Source organism: Heptranchias perlo, chromosome 10, assembly GCF_035084215.1.
Source record: "Heptranchias perlo isolate sHepPer1 chromosome 10, sHepPer1.hap1, whole genome shotgun sequence".
Classification (NCBI taxonomy): Eukaryota; Metazoa; Chordata; class Chondrichthyes; order Hexanchiformes; family Hexanchidae; genus Heptranchias; species Heptranchias perlo.
In genome coordinates, this window is record NC_090334.1 from 49,738,456 (window position 1) to 49,755,292 (window position 16,837).

At 39.9% G+C, this 16,837-nt stretch overlaps 1 long non-coding RNA gene across 1 annotated transcript in view; it reads left to right on the top strand.

The window, feature by feature from the left end:
- Window positions 1-1,192: 1,192 nt before the first annotated feature.
- The window catches only part of LOC137326529 (uncharacterized), a 28,707-nt gene continuing 13,062 nt past the window's right edge, over window positions 1,193-16,837 (top strand). Inside the window, exons 1-2 of the long non-coding RNA XR_010964209.1 lie at window positions 1,193-1,298; window positions 9,791-9,906. This is a non-coding gene — a long non-coding RNA (uncharacterized lncRNA). The remainder of the gene's footprint in view (window positions 1,299-9,790; window positions 9,907-16,837) is intronic.

Sequence of the window (16,837 nt, forward strand, 5' to 3'; positions counted from 1 at the left end):
GGGAGCCATTTATTGCTAAGGACAAATGTGGGTTGTGCCTATTGTACTGTCATTTAAGAATTGAAGATTCAATTTTTTGATGATCGAAAGATTGACCAAGTTTAAATTTAATGGCATATGGTGATACGGTACAATTGTCATATTATGATTGGGTAATGGACAACCATTGCAAGATATAAGCAAAGAAATCTACAGACCACATTTGGATTTGGTTTAGAGAAATTCAGATTCAAGATGCCTAAAGTTGCAGTCTGAATAGTGAAACTGTAGTATGTGAATCATCATTGTAATGGTTCGTCCTCATATTCTTTAGTCTGGACAGCAGTTTGTCCTGTTCTAAGAAACACTGCTGTAGTTTTACCTTGAATATTACAAATCAGATGTAAGTATCTGTACCACAAGGTCACCTTCCAACCACTAGAACATCAGCGTTCAGCTACTAGCCTGAACACTACTCTCCTCCCATTGGACTACTAGGGATTAGATAGACAACACTACGCATTGCCCCTTCCTCCCAGACCACAAGGGATCAGATAGTCACCTTTTACACAAGGAGGGGAGGTGGGGGAAGGGGGAAGGGGGGAGAAGTAGCCAAGGGCCAGCAGATATAAAATATTTCCTTTTAATAGCGCTACTTCTCAGTGCTTGTTCCAAATTAATGCTGCTCAGGTTCTTGAGTTGCATTACGGGGAAGCCCCAATTTAGATTATGTTTCACTGTCCCAGTGAGCCTTGTGCACAGCTTGTGTGTAGGCTCCTAGTTGCGTGGCCACATTAGACTGCTCTTCAGGCGTATTGAAGATCTTAGCTCTGTGCCCTATAATAGGAGGATCGGGCACCCAGTACGTTTCAGTATAACTATGCATGTACATTCCCACTGTCATTGTCGATTAATGTATTACTTCAGCACATAAGCTTCTAAATTGTCTCTTCATTTCCAGAAATAAATGATGATTGAATTGTCATGTGATGTGGTCATGTACTTGTTCTTTGTTACCAAAAATCTTTAAAATTGTCTGACTTAATCTTACTATTCTGTTCAGTGTCCTCCTGTAGTGCCATGTGCTAAAACTTTGTTATCTGTTGATAAGAGAACACATCAGCCACACAGTAAAATACACTTGATTTATAATAGAGATAGGGAGCCTTTTAAATAAAAAGCCCATTGATTTTTTTTTAATTAGTGGGTGAACCAAGGCTATTATCTGTCCTCTGCTGCCATCGCTTATCACAGGATGTGTTTATTGGTTTGCTGAGAGAAGCAATGGCTCATGTGCAGGAGGTTGGATCAGTTACAAGGTATGTACTGTTTATGCTTTGTCTGCCTATACTCAGACATTTCACAATTACATGAAACTCGGATTTTGGTAACATTTGTTTTAAAATCAATACAGTGAATAATATTTAACCTGCTTGATGTAAAATCTAATAAAAGCAATAATCCTACTTGAATGAACCAGGATGACATTGTTAAGTTTTTTTCAACTAGTGTGGAATTGCCATCTTTCCTCACTGCTAATACCCATCAAGCCTTAATAGGGATGAAGGTTCAAAGTATGTAAAACAGCAAATGTTTTGAAAATTATCATTTTAAATTATTAAAGATGACCTTAAATTGTTGTGCCTTATTAACTTTTAATTTTTCCCAATAAAACATCCTCATGGGCACTCGGTAAATAAAATTTAATTTGAACAAAGATTATTCACTGTTGACATGCCGTTTCGTATTCTATTAATAACGTTGGTTCTTGTTTAAATTGAAAAGTCTTGCCTAATTTTGTGGATTTTATTTATAATGTGATGAAAGTTCAAGGTCCTTTTTATGTTGACTGTTCAAGGTCCTTTTTATGTTGACTGTTCTTTTAAGATGTTTATTTTTAAATTCACTCAGTTCTCCTAGGCCTAACAGCACTTGTGTGTGGCTCTCGAGACCAAATCAACCAAATGGCTGAACACCAGAAGTGTAGGTATTCTGAGCATGTGCATGACATGGATAAGCCTACACCGAGCCCTACCCCCACAGTTCTTAGCAGCAGCTTTAGTTCTGGAGAAAGTGAAGTGTAAGAATTTAAATCCTTAGAAATAACGGAAGTTGTTGAGGAAATGTTTACATTGTAGTAGTGTGGTTTTAACCATCTAAACTTCCCAGTTCTTTCCTATGAAGATATGAAGTAAAAAGGACTGCAGAAATCCAGAGACCGGCTATTTATATATTTTCCTCAGTTTGCTAATTTGAGAAAAAAGTGGATGTGAATATGAAGTAATGTTTCCTACTTTATTTTCATGTTTACCTTTTCACTAAAAATAGCAAACAGAGAAAGATACACTTCTATATGTCCTCAATTTTTATAGACTACTTATATCTACTGTATTATAAATATCCTATTCTATCTCATTATTCCTTAAATTACAATTGGATCACTGGGCCCTAGATATCTTTACCAGCTGGCAGTAAGTATATTACTCAATGTTTCAGTGACATTTGATGGTAATGGTAACCACCAGCTGAAATGGTTTTGCAGCTGGCTGTTAATCTTAGTGCTAATCAATTACTATTAAAAGGGCTAATTATGATAAGAGGGTGAGTTGATGGAATTACCAATGCAGTTGAGATGATGCCAGCAAGAAATTGGTTTAACGTAAGATCCATATTTTTTTTTTAAATAGCTTATTACTGATCTGGCATAACAATCTAACATTTGTTCAAATAGCAACTTTGGAGGGTTTTACAAAAAACAAATTTCCTTTCTTGCACCTGGACACATATTTATTCCTCTCAGCCAGACTTCTAGGTCTCTCTTTACCAATGGCACAGTCCTGTATGTTGCATAAGCAGTATAAGAGCACCAGAGAGCCACTTCATGTGCTGGGATTTCTTCTATCTGATTTATGCTGAAATCATGGCGAAAATTACGATTGTTTCCACGTCGATCTTGCCGACAGCCATGTACGCCAAAATCTCATCAGCATATGCGCAAATATAAAAACCAGTGTAAAACAAGTGGTAATCTGCATAAACAATCAAGGCCTGAGGAAAACACCGATCATTCATCATCTCTGTTCTTTAAGTCCCTCTTTACCTTATTGATGTTATGAAACTTAAAGTTTGAAGCTATCAACCATCATTAATGAACATTAAGCACAGCATGTTTAAGAAAATTCAATTATGGAAGCTTTTCTCTTTAATGTAACAGATTATGATGGCATAAAAAAAGTATTCAAAGGTATAGAAAATACAATGCAGATCTCAGTAAGAAGCATTAAAAAGAATCACTATAAAACACCAGAAATAGTGATTTTGGGTCCTGCTGCACTTAAAATGTTGGATGTAAATTTAGTTCCATTCAGAACTGACATAAAGGCAGGAAACTTGTGTTCTCTGGTCTTATGCATGGGGCGGGGCTACGTTAATGAGCTAAGTGTGGTTTTGGCAGATGTAATTAGAGAATGGCACAAATGATCAAGGAAATTCGCACATAGCGATGTTTTGGCGTAAAACTGGTGTTAATCAGTTAAGCGGGAATTTTCTCAGTAAAGGACGGCACTACTTTGCTCTCATGCCATAATTACACTGAAACTTTCCAGGAAATTCCGTGCCAATATTTCAGTTTGATGATTACTGTTAATCGTTTGGTGGATTTATTGCTTGGTTCCTCAATTGAGAGGAAACAACGAGGCCCAAACTGGTAACATTTAGATGTTCTTGTAACAGCAGGTTACTCATTCAGGTTGCTTAATAGTAAATACAGCTGTGAAAAATTGAGCTGATTTTTATTAATATACAGTCAATAAGTAGAGAAGACTAGAAAAATGGTACTTTTAATGAGACATGAAGCAGATCTATTTTATTAGTAGTAAGCCTTTTCAATTTACAAATATACATTAATTGTGGAAAGGTCTGAGTCCTTGGACATTCTATCATATATAATGTTCAAACATAATTATATTTGTTAACAGCAGGTCTGATCTCTACTCCTGTTGTAGGTAATTTGCTGTCAAACATTGCAGTTTCTTCTAATGACAGATAATATTCCTTACTTCATTCTGACATACTGGATAAGCAGATCTCTTCAGACAGCTCAGGCCTGGCGCTATATAGTGATTCTTACACTTTAAATGACTACATCTGAAGTTGGACCATGTACAGACAAAGATGAATTAACAGAAAGCCTTAGTGAACCGTTTTTAAGAGAACAACTTTCATGTGATATTGAAGAATCTTTTCTTGATGAGAACTTACAAATATTACACAATGATCTAGAATGGACTGATACTTGCCCTGTGGGACGTAATTTTATTAGTGAACTTACAGGAGAACAGCAGGGAGCTCCAGAGCAATCAAAAACAGGCAGCTTCACTCATGAAGACCTTTCAAATCAGAAATGCTTTGATAATCAAACCCCCATTGTAGGCTGAAAGGTAATCTTCATATTTTGACCTTTGTTTTGCTAAGGATGAATGTCCCTGCTTTGAAGTAAATTTTCTCCCCTTTTTCTTTTCTGACTCCCCTGAACCATGTAGCCTCCAAGAATGAGAGGTTGAACAGGTGGAAAACCTACTCTGAAGCTTTTACCAATGCTACTCTGAAACTAGCCATCAGGAAGGGTGACAGTAGTCGGGAAATCACTCTTAAATTTTCCTTCCCTTCCTCCTTGCCTCCTCTACTCAGCATCTCCCCGTCACAGCTGAGCTTTGGGAATTTGCTGTGGTGGAAGATTGCAGGCAAAGATCACCTTTTAAGTCTTTTTATCTTCTGATGCTTGCACAAGCAAAAGAATTCAGAAAGGAAATTGAAATGTCCGATTTGATCTGAAGTACTAATGGAGGCATTTAAAAACATAACTCAGCTGCACTGCGTTGTGTACTTAGAAATGATTTTAGGTAAGATGTATCATAGACTGGGTCTCTACAGGTTTGGGAGCACTGTTGCCTACTGCACTGTGTACGTGTGCAAACATATGCAACACATGATTCTAGTCTCAGACTGCCATGATACCCATTGGAGGAGGCTGTGTCTGCTTTCTGGTATGATGTTGGAATTTGAGGCCAGTTTAATTTTGGGAGATGTCAATTTCACCGTTACCTCTTTCTGGCAATGTAAGGGAAGGCCTATACAAGTTCAACTCACCTCAGCTCTGAGTAACCTTTTGTGGGATGGCTTCTGGCATTAAGTTGATAACCTTGGCTCAAAACCAGTAATGTAGACTTTGCTGTAATGTTGTTAAGCTAAGTATAGAATATTTAACCAACATGGAGTGATAGGGCACCTCGGTGACTACATAATTGCCTGAAATGCTTCCATAACCTGAACGTTATCAAACAGAAGGAACCCAATACAAGATCAATAATTTGGAATATAGTGTGCTTATTGTGAAATAAGATTAAATTGCAGACTCGAGCGATAGCCAAGGGAGATTAGTTTTCTATCAGATTTGTTTGCCACCTTTATGATTACTTTCAGTCAAATTGATTAAATACTGCTGAAAAGTAAATACATTTTTATTGAAAATTAAATTTCTCTGGCCTTGACATCTGTACTTGTTTAGCGATATGCACATATTTTTTTCAAATATAATTGTTTCTGCTGTGGATTAATACATCATAGCAGCAAGTATAGTGATAATTTTTCATTTTAAACCCCTTTTATATTGAACCTTTTTTTCTGTTGAATTATGAAACAGTTTTAGTTCTTGAAAGATTGAAGCAATAAATCAGATAGTCAGTGCTCCAAAAAAAACTTTATTTTTATATTTAAAAAAATCTATAATCCTTAGGTTGAAAACCCTGTCACATCACAGCACAGGAAATGTTACATTTGGACAAATTCTCAATGTCACAATATCGAAATTTACTGATGACACCAAATCAATATTGAAATTTACTACTGATACCTAATAGGAAGGGTATAACAAATTGAGATGAGCATTGTGAACAACTGCAATAGGACATGGATAGGTTTGCAGGATGGGCAGATAGGTGGCAGATCTAGTTCGATGTAGAAAAATGTTAAGTAGTACATTTTGTAAATAAGATCAGGGAAAGGAAATACACCTCTAAATGGAGTAGAGGAGCAGAAGGATTTGGTGTGCAGATACACACAGATTAAAGGTGGAAACACAAGTAGATAAAGCCATAAAAATGTAAATAGATCCTTAGTTTTGTATCCAGAAAATTAAAAAAAAGGACGTAATGGTAAAATTGTTGAAAACTGTAGTTAGGCTACCTTTGGAGTATTGTGTACAGTTTTAGGCCCTGCATTATAGGAAGGATATAAAAGCAGTTTAAATGTTGTTGTTTAGATTCACTGGGATGTTACTAGTGATGAAGGATTATAGTTATGAAGTGAGCTGATTGAGGTCTTCACTATTATGGAAGGTTATGGTAGGGTACAATGATAGATTGTTTCCATTGTTCACCGAGATGGGAATGATTTAAGACAATCACAAAATGAATGAAATGGGAGTTTACAAAAAAAACCTTTATACAAAGTGTAGTTAGAAGGTGGAATTCTCTACCACCCTCTCAGGCAGTGAGTTCCAGACTCCCACCACCCTCTGGGTGAAATTTTTTTTCCTCGTTTCCACTCTAATCTTTCTACCAATCACTTTAAATCTATGCCCCCTGGTTATTGACCCCTCCACTGGGGAAATTGGTCCTTCCTATCCACTCTATCTAGGCCCCTCATAATTTTGCACACCTCAATCAAAAATTATGGCACAGAAGGAGGCCATTCGGCCCATCATGTCCGCGCTGGCTGAGAAACAAGCCACCCAGCCTAATTCCACTTTCCCACATTTGGTCCGTAGCCCTGCAGGTCACGGCTCTCAGCCTCCTCTGTTCCAAGGAAAACAACCCCAGCCCATCCAATCTGTCATCATAGCTAAAATTCTCCAGTCCTGGCAACATCCTTGTAAATCTCCTCTGAACCCTTGCTAGAGCAATTACATCCTTCCTGTGATGTGGTGACCAGAACTGTGCACAGTACTCAAGCCATGGCCTAACTAGTGTTTTATATAGTTCCAGTGAAACATCCCTGCTTTTATACTCTATGCCTCGGCTAATAAAGGAAAGCAGTCCACAAGCCATTCTTGAAGTAGAGTTCATAAATTGTTTTAAAAGGGAATTTGATAGTTGCTTGAAAAGAAGAATATTAAATGGTATCGGGACTGAGCAGAAGAGTGGAATTGGACTAGCTGGCCCATGTGGAGAAAAACACTAGCACAAATTTGATGGGCTGAATGACCTGTTTCTCTGCTGCAATGTTCGATGTTTTGAAGTAGAGGACTTCTTTTTAAAAAAAAAAACACAAGAGAAGTACTAGAGTGGGGATTCCAAGTGCTTGTATCCTATCTGGGATCCTTGAAGCCAGGTGCTTGTAAGCAGTCTGGGATGCATAGAGCCAATATGATCCAGGGCATTGGAGGTATGGACATTCTGAGATCAGTGAGAATAATACAACGTTCAAGATCATTGGAGTTGTGAGCACTCTGTGATCCATACAATTAATACAGTGGTCCACTGTATTGAAATATAGGTGCTCTGGTATCTATAGAGCTAATACTATGGTCTATGGTGTCAGGGATATAACACCGAATTTTGAGATTTTGTTTTTTCTGCAGCCATAGAAGTAGAAAATTCAGTTTCAAAGTCCCATCTGGATCTATTTACATTTTTCCCTGTTCTGATTTCTCATCTCCAACCCCAATCTCCTTAGTCGAGAGCTGATGTCTCTTACCACTCCTGCTTTTGCTGCTTTCTCTAACCCCGCCTGTTCTTGTTGCTCCCAGCCAGTGTCCCTGGTTACTCATTTAATTCAAATTGGTAGAGCTTCACTGCTTTGCTGAACCCTGGCAAAAAAAAGCCTGGAAGCCTGAAAACCCAATTTGTTCTATCCTAATAGGAATTTATGTAAAATATAATGGAATAGTGCAAGATCCATAATTCCTAAAGGCAAAAGCAAATCGTGGAAGAGTATATTAAATATTTTAAGTGCCCAATTTATTAACCTGCAGTAAAATATGTAGAAATATTAAGAAAGCTTTGAAAGTGAATTTTAAGCATTACTATTTAACTGCTGTGATAGTTACATGAACTGGATCTGGTATTACAGCAGTTAACTAGTTAAGTTAGTTATCAAGAAATTAGATGAGCAATGAATGGATTAGCAAATCAAAGTTCAGCCGATGGGCTCCTAATCAGATTCTTGAGTGTAGGTGTAGTCTGGGTCCAAAAGGGTTCAGGAAATATCTTTAAGACATTTAGGCCCACTTACAAAGGAGGCACCTCTCTTCTTTCCAGGGGGAGGGGCAAACAGGGAGGGACCTACTTGCAGTTTGCAGCCTCGGGGGCAGGTAGGCGGGACCACTGGTGGTGCAGGTGCCTACCATTGTCAAGAGATCCAATACTTATGTTAGGAGGCAGCTCCTACAAATTTTCAGCCCCATATTGTATAAGTGATTCTTGGAAATGATATGGGGCAGTGTTCAAACTGAAGGGTTCAGCTGACATCATGAATCTTAAGAGCGATGTAGGATGATGTACACACAAGAGGTTTAGCAGTTATAACATCATCACTGCAGGTATATTGGGAAATAATCTCCATTGATTACTGTAAAATTATATATGTTATAAGAAAATAAATTGGATATTGGGTTCTCTGACCATATGACTGCATATCATAATAGATTTTATACATGTCAGGGTCCAAATAGATACAAGAACATAGGAAATCATTGAACAAGAAAAGAGCACTCCGTCCAACTTTTTTCACAAATCATCTGCCTTGTCATGGATTCTAATCTTATGAGGGAAAGTTCTGCATAAATGCTGCCTAATCCACAAAGTTAATAATGCAAAACTCCAAAGTATTCATGTTTGTCTACTATTCAACTCTGGCCTGCTGTCCTCCAGAAACAACACCCAGCTCCAGTAATGCGGGTAGCATCATTTCCTGCCTTCCCGACAGATGAGCTGCTTCAGAGCACCCATTTGGCGCTCACAACTCGCCGGCCGCATGCTACTGAGGCCCAAACAACCAAGATAGTTCGAAGCTCTTGCTGGTGCAATCAGGCGGGTGGCGTGATCGCTACGCCCACCGCCCACCCGATTACTGTAGCAAATCAAAATCAGCCCTATGCTGTTGATCACAGTTGTACATATTTGACAGCCTGGTAGAAAACTGGTTACTTACCGATTATAGCACTGAAGTTCTAACTAGATCACAAATGCCTCTGATACCATGATTCCCACCTACTGCAGCAGGATTAGTTTCATTAGTTCTTTTAACAAGGCTTCTAGATGGAGCACATTGTGCAATCAAAGTACTTTCCACTAGGGAGGGGAAACTGACTTTGCCTTTGGGCTCATTTAGATTAATGTAATTTTTAGTTTATCTATTGCTTCTTGCCCAATTATTTTTTTATTGTTCAATCACTAAAGGCATAACTTGAAAATATTTGTATGATTAAAGAACTAAATATTTAGATGCTTAAACAGTTGAATTTATGCATTGCCTCATAACAGAACTGAGTTTTGATCAAGAGGTTGTCAGTATTCCATTCTTTCTACCTACTGCTGAACAGTTGGAGCCTTCTTAGAGAAACACAGGGCTATTGATGGATCATGGAGTGACAGAAAGAGCTTTGTAAATTTCCATGCAATATATATCTCTACACTTACATTTGTCTCCAGTCGTTAACTCATATATTGTTCAATTTTAGACATTTATTACCTGATGTTTGAATTGTGGGCTTATAATGTTTAAGGAAAAGTGTAAATGAATTTCATTTCAGAGGAAGAGAGGAAGTGGATTCCCACATAGTGGCTGTAACTGAAGATCAATCAGATGTAGCTCCAGTCAGCAAAACGGCAGTGGAAGAATGTCCTCTGTCAAATGTGACTTTAAAAGGTACCGTTTTAGCGTTGATAAAGTAATCCCATTTTATGCACCAACATAAGGGCTATTACATGACATCATTTACACAATTATAATCTTTCCAATAATGTTTCACATACAAAGATTATGAAAGAGTCTTGTAAAATTATTGCACAAGGTATAGTTACATAAATCCATACATAGAGCAGAGAACCAGACTAAACAAAAAAACTGCCAATTTAATGGTTTATTTTATGTCTTCTCACGGAGCCTGAACTAATTTACAGCTTTTTATTTTGCCGAGTAATGCCTATAAATATCATTGGAAAGAGTGTCTGTCTTAAGGACAAAAAAAGCGCACGCTGCATTTTTTTGTAACAATTGATAACTGTTCAATTTAAACATAACAACTGATTTGTGTGGTAAGCAATACAGTCTGTGTACTTCCCTTTCCTATTTAATGGAAACTAAAGACAATATAAGTGAGCGAGTTGGTGTCCATGTGACTGAGGAAAGACAGCAAAGATTTCACAAACCTGATACAGCTATTTCTGAAGGAACCTGGATGAATGTTTCCTTTACTGGGGAAAAGTGTGGGCTTTAGATCAATTTCCAATTCTGCTTCTCAGTCATTTCTGGAATTCTCGAACCTCTACAGGTAACTAAAAGACAACCACCTTTTCAGTCACACAATAAATCAGTGCTTTCCATGCTTTATTGCCTTCTATTAAATTCTGCTGTAGTGTGCTTTTAAATGAATCTTCAGAGTCTGTAGAATTTTTGTCTTTCTGAGGTGGCCATTTTTAAAAATGTTTTCAGCTCACACACTGTGATGCTAAACAAACACTAATTTTACAATAATAAAGCTACTCAGGTCAGGAGTAGCTTTGTTACTAAAATTAGCAATATGCCACAAGATTAAACACTTTAAATTTTAAAAATTTGCTCAATCTCTATTGGTATTGACACTAGGGTGTGAAAATATCCCAAATACTGTACTTAGGTCAAGCAAGGATAGAATATGGGAGATAATTTGACCCAGGTGAGGGAGGTTGGGGGAAACGAAGGAGGAGGTTGGAGAGAGGGGAGAAGAGAAAAAGGAAGAGTGGAGAGCAGGAGTATAGGGGTGGGGGAGAGGGCGATGAGCAGGGAGAAAGAGGGTGACCGAGAATGGACAGAGGCACCAAAGTCCAGGAGAAGAGGTTGTTAAAATTGGATAGCCATGTGGTGAAGGATAGAGCCAGGTCTTTAGTTGTTTCCAAACCTTTATTCATGGAGATTCCCCTTGCACACACCCCACATCCTAGCCAAGCTCTCCACAAGAGAAATATTGACACCCAAGAGAAAGCAAGTAGATTGGTAGGGGCAAGTAAAACAAGTTTTACATCCTGATCTATGGAAATGGGAAAGACAGCAGGAGAGGGGCAACAGGGAAAAGGGAGCCAAGAATTTTATTGACATAAGAGCTGAGCTGCACGGAATCTCTTAGCAAACATAGGAACAGGAGTAGGCTATTCAGCCCCTTGAGCCTGTCCCACCATTCAATAAGATCATGGCTGGTCTGTATCCTAACTCCATCCACCCGCCTTGGCTCCATATCCCTTAATACCCTTGGCTAGCAAAAATTCATCGATCTCAGATTTAAAAATTATTAATTGAACTAGCATCTACTGCTTTTTGTGGGAGAGTTCCACACTTCTACCACCCTTTGCATGAAGAAGTGTTTCCTAATTTCTCTCCTGAATGGCCAGGCTCTGATTTTAAGGTTTTGTCCCCTTGTCCTAGACTCTCCCACTAGCAGAACATGTCTCTCTCTATCTACCTTATCAATTCCTCTCAAAATCCTAAAAACCTCAATCAAATTACCCCTTAATATATATTCCAGGGAATACAAGCCTAGTTTATGTAATCTCTCCTCATAATCTAACCCTTGAATTCCTGGTAGCAGTCTAGTGAATCTGCGCTGCACTCCTTCCAAGCCAATATATCCTTTCTAAGTTGTGCTGCCCAGAACTGTACACAGTATTCCAGATGTTGGCTAACCGGGGCCTTGGACAGCTATAGCAAAACTTCCTCCCCTTTACTTTCTAGCCCTCTAGTTATAAAGGCTAATGTTCCATAACCCTAATGTTCCATTAGCCTTTTGATTACTTTTTGTACCTGACTCTACATTTTAGTGATCTGTGTACATGGACCCCTAAACCTCTTTGGACCTCCGCTGTTCCTCTATTTTCACCATTTAAAAAATATTCAGATCTATCCTTTTTTGGTCCAAAAAGGATGACCTCACACTTACCTGTGTTGAAATCCATCTGCCACAGTTTTGCCCACTCACTTAATCTATCAATGTATCATTAAAATTTTATGCTCCCGTCTACACTGCTTATTATGCCACCAATCGTTGTGTCATCAGCAAACTTGGATATATGACTCACTATTGTCTTATCTAAGTCATTTATAAATATAGTGAGTAGTTGAGGCCCCAGCACAGATTCTTATGGGACACCATTAGTCACTCCCTTCCAATTCGAGTACATACCCATTATCCCGACTTTCTCTCTTCTACTGCCTAACCAATCTCCTAACCAGGTCAATAATTTGCCTTCAATTCCAGTCTCTTATGTGGAACCTTATCAATTGCCTTCTGGAAGTACATATAAATTACATCCATAGACATTCCCCTGTCTACTTCAGTTACTTCCTCAAAAAATTCAATTAGGTTTGTTAGACATGACCTACCCTTTACAAATCCATGTTGGCTCTCTCTAACCAGCTCAAATTTCTCTAAGTGCTCAGTCACACTGAATTATAGATTCCAGTAACCTCCCCACAACAGATGTTAGATTAACAGGTCTATAATTTCCTTGTTTCTCTCACTCTTCTTTCTTAAAAAATGGAGTTATATTTGTAATTTTCCAATCTAAAGGGCCGAGTCCTGAAGGACATAGCCCCCAGACTGGGCCTGCGGCAGGTGGTGAGCGAACCAAGATGAGGGAAAAACTTACTTGACCTCGTCCTCACCAATCTACCTGTCGCAAATGTATCTGTTCATGATAGTATTAGTAGGAGTGACCACCGCACAGTCCTCGTGGAGACGAAGTCCCGTCTTCGCACTGAGGATACCATCCAACGTGTTGTGTGGCACTACCACCGTGCTTAATGGGATAGATTCAGAACAGATCTAGCAGCTCAAAACTGGGCATCCAGGAGGTGCTGTGGGCCATCAGCAGCAGCAGAATTGTATTCCAGCACAATCTGTAACCTCACGACCCGGCATATTCCTTACTCTACCATTACCAACAAGCCAGGGGATCAACCCTGGTTCAATGAGGAGTGTAGAAGAGCATGCCAGGAGCAGCACCAGGCATACCTAAAAATGAAGTGCCAACCTGCTGAAGCTACAGCTCAGGACTACAGGCATGCTAAACAGCGGAAGCAACATGCTATAGACAGAGCTAAGCGATTCCACAACCAACGGATCAGATCAAAGTTCTGCAGTCCTGCCACATCCAGTCGTGAATGGTGGTGGACAATTAAACAACTAACGGGAGGAGCAGGCTCTGTAAACATCCCCATCCTCAATGATGGCGTCCAGCACGTGAGTGCAAAAGACAAGGCTGAAGCGTTTGCAACCATCTTCAGCCAGAAGTGCTGAGTGGATGATCCATCTCGGCCTCCTCCCGATATCCCCACCATCATAGAAGCCAGTCTTCAGCCAATTCGATTCACTCCACGTGATATCAAGAAACGGCTGAGTACACTGGATACAGCAAAGGCTATGGGCCCCGACAACATCCCGGCTGAAGACTTGTGCTCCAGAACTAGCTGCGCTTCGAGTCAAGCTGTTCCATTACAGCTACAACACTGGCATCTACCCGACAATGTGGAAAATTGCCCAGGTATGTCCTGTCCACAAAAAGCAGGACAAATCCAATCCAGCCAATTACCGCCCCATCAGTTTAATCTCAATCATCAGCAAAGTGATGGAAGGTATCGTCGACAGTGCTATCAAGCAGCACTTACTCACCAATAACCTGCTCACCGATGCTCAGTTTGGGTTCCGCCAGGACCACTCGGCTCCAGACCCCATTACAGCCTTGGTCCAAACATGGACAAAAGAGCTGAATTCCAGAAGTGAGGTGAGAGTGACTGCCCTTGACGTCAAGGCAGCATTTGACTGAGTGTGGCACCAAGGAGCCCTAGTAAAATTGAAGTCATTGGGGAACAGGGGGAAAACTCTCCTGTGGCTGGAGTCATACCTAGCACAAAGGAAGATGGTAGTGGTTGTTGGAGACCAATCATCTCAGCCCCAGGACATTGCTGTAGGAGTTCCTCAGGGCGGTGTCCTAGGCCCAACCATCTTCAGCTGCTTCATCAATGACCTTCCCTCCATCATAACGTCAGAAATGGGGATGTTCGCTGATGATTGCACAGTGTTCAGCTCCATTCGTAACCCCTCAGATAATGAAGCAGTCCGAGCCCGCATGCAGCAAGACTTGGACAACATCCAGGCATGGCCTGATAAGTGGCAAGTAACATTCGCGCCAGACAAGTGCCAGGCAATGACCATCTCCAACAAGAGAGAGTCTAACCACCTCCCCTTGACATTCAACGGCATTACCATCGCCAAATCCCCCACCATCAACATCCTGGGGGTCACCATTGACCAGAAACTTAACTGGACCAGCCATATAAATACTGTGGCTACAAGAGCAGTTCAGAGGCTGGGTATTCTGCGGCGAGTGACTCACCTCCTGATTCCCCAAAGCCTTTCCACCATCTACAAGGCACAAGTCAGGAGTGTGATGGAATACTCTCTACTTGTCTGGAAGAGTGCAGCTCCAACAACACTCAAGAAGCTCGACACCATCCAGGACAAAGCACCCCGCTTGATTGGCACCCCATCCACCACCCTAAACATTCATTCCCTTCATCACTGGCGCACTGTGGCTGCAGTGTGTACCATCCACAGGATGCACTGCAGCAACTCGCCAAGGCTTCTTCGACAGCACCTCCCAAACCCGCGACCTCTACCACCTAGAAGGACAAGAGCAGCAGGCACATGGGAACAACACCACCTGCACGTTCCCCTCCAAGTCGCACACCATCCCGACTTGGAAATATATCGCCATTCCTTCATCGTCGCTGGGTCAAAATCCTGGAACTCCCTTCCTAAGAGCACTGTGGGAGAACCTTCACCACACGGACTGCAGCGGTTCAAGAAGGCGGCTCACCACCACCTTCTCGAGGGCAATTAGGGATGAGCAATAAATGCTGGCCTTGCCAGCGACGCCCACATCCCATGAACGAATAAAAAAAAATTCCTGAATCGAGAGAGCTTTGGAAGATTATGGCTAAAGCACCTGCAATTCGCTCTTTAAAATTCAGGGTTGCTAACCATCAGGTTCTGGGGATATGTCAGTCTTTAATGCCATTATTTATTAAAATTCTGTTTTCTTGCTTACGTTAACTTTAGTGCGTTCCAGTCCTTGATTCATTATTAGTTTCCCTGGAATGTCAGGTATGTTGTCCTCTTCCTCTACTGTAAAGATTGACACAAATTAATAATTCAACAAGTCTGCCATTTCCTTATTTTCATTTGCAATATTATCCACATCTGTTTTTAAAGATCTCACATTATCCTTGACTACACTTTTTCTTTTAATTACAAACTTTTTGTGTTAATCTTGGTACCCCTCGCAAGTTTCTTTTCGTATTCCCTTTTCTTTACATTTTGCCGTCTCTGTGCTTCATTCAGGAGATGACATATTTCCAACCCCAAGGACAGTGGATAGACAAACAGACAAAAGAGCTACAGGAAGGATTGATTAGCCAGAGATTCTTACTTCCTGTGAGTTCACTGAGAAGCTACCCAGGTATTTTTCAGGAGTATCTGGGGAAAGAAATGATGAGGATGAAGATGAAAATAGAAGGGAGGAAGCACCAGGGAAGAATAACTCACAACAAACAATTCCTGTTAGTCTGCAGGAATGTGATAATTCACAGGGAACTCCTGAAAATTGGAAAGTTTGGAAAGTTCATGTCAGAAAATGAAATGGACCTCTGATAGTGGAATCTCTTTTAAAGAAATGTCTTCTAATAAAATGGTCATTGATCTGGAGGGCTTAGTGTTAGACAAGGTTTGTTTCATGGATGCTGGACTTGGTTGTTCCACAACTGGATTAGACCAGTGTACCTTGGTCAGAAACACATTGGTTCTATTTACACAAACCCTGAAACTTTTAGCAGGGAAGAGCTTATGAAACTAAAACAAAACAAAAAGGAAGCACTAACCCTTAAAAACTCAAATGTGCAAGTGAAAGATAATCATATTCAATGGAAATCCAGAATTGAATGGAACAAAGTAATTGATAAAGGAAGGAGAACATCTGTAGGAGTCATTGCTGCCACAGTGCAAACCCCATTTTAAAAGGCAATTCTTAATGAAATGCATATTGTTTATATTACAACTCACCAACATAGACAGATAGTTGAATGTATAACACATCACAGTATTTTTCTGGACCCTAAAGTGCATGGCCAAAAGACTTCAGTCAAAATAAAATCACATAAGAAAACATTGTTTTCAACAGTATAAGATCTCTTGCAGCATTATGCAAGAGGCTTGTTAGAAAAATTCAGGTGTATGGTATAAGACGAAATGTAGCACCATGGATAGAAAGTTGATTGACAGATAGGAAACAAAGAGTTTGGGTAAATAGTTTTGTTTGGTTTGGAGAAGGGTTCGAAGTGGTGTGTCCCAGGAGATAATACTGTGCATTTTTTTCGGTGCTCCGTTATCGGAAAGGACATTAAAGCCATAGAGAGAATAAAGTATAGTGTCATCAGGATGATGCAGGAATCGGAAATTATAGTTTTGAGGAGATACTTGAGATGCTGGGGACTATTGGCACTAGAGAAGAGAAGACAGAATAGATTTAATTGAGGTTTTTAAAATTGTGAA